We start from the raw sequence: 223 nt of genomic DNA, 5'->3' as shown, positions 1-223 counted from the left end.
GAAGTCTAGGCCTTAATACACTGACAGCAATGGCAGCAGTGGCCCAGAGGATGTAGTGGATAGTATAAAAAGAGCTCTCCACAGAAGTGAACTGTGGTTTCCTGCATGTACGATCAAGATTTATTTGCAGACAATGTTCAGTACATGACATCAACAAATCCCACAAAAATACCAAAAATGAACAATATACTGGGGTAACATAGCTTTTTTCTATGAACATTTT

This window comes from Monopterus albus, unplaced genomic scaffold (genome assembly GCF_001952655.1).
Source record: "Monopterus albus unplaced genomic scaffold, M_albus_1.0 scaffold9.1, whole genome shotgun sequence".
Classification (NCBI taxonomy): Eukaryota; Metazoa; Chordata; class Actinopteri; order Synbranchiformes; family Synbranchidae; genus Monopterus; species Monopterus albus.
The sequence above is the reverse complement of the archived record's forward strand: the minus strand, read 5'-3'. Positions refer to the sequence as shown.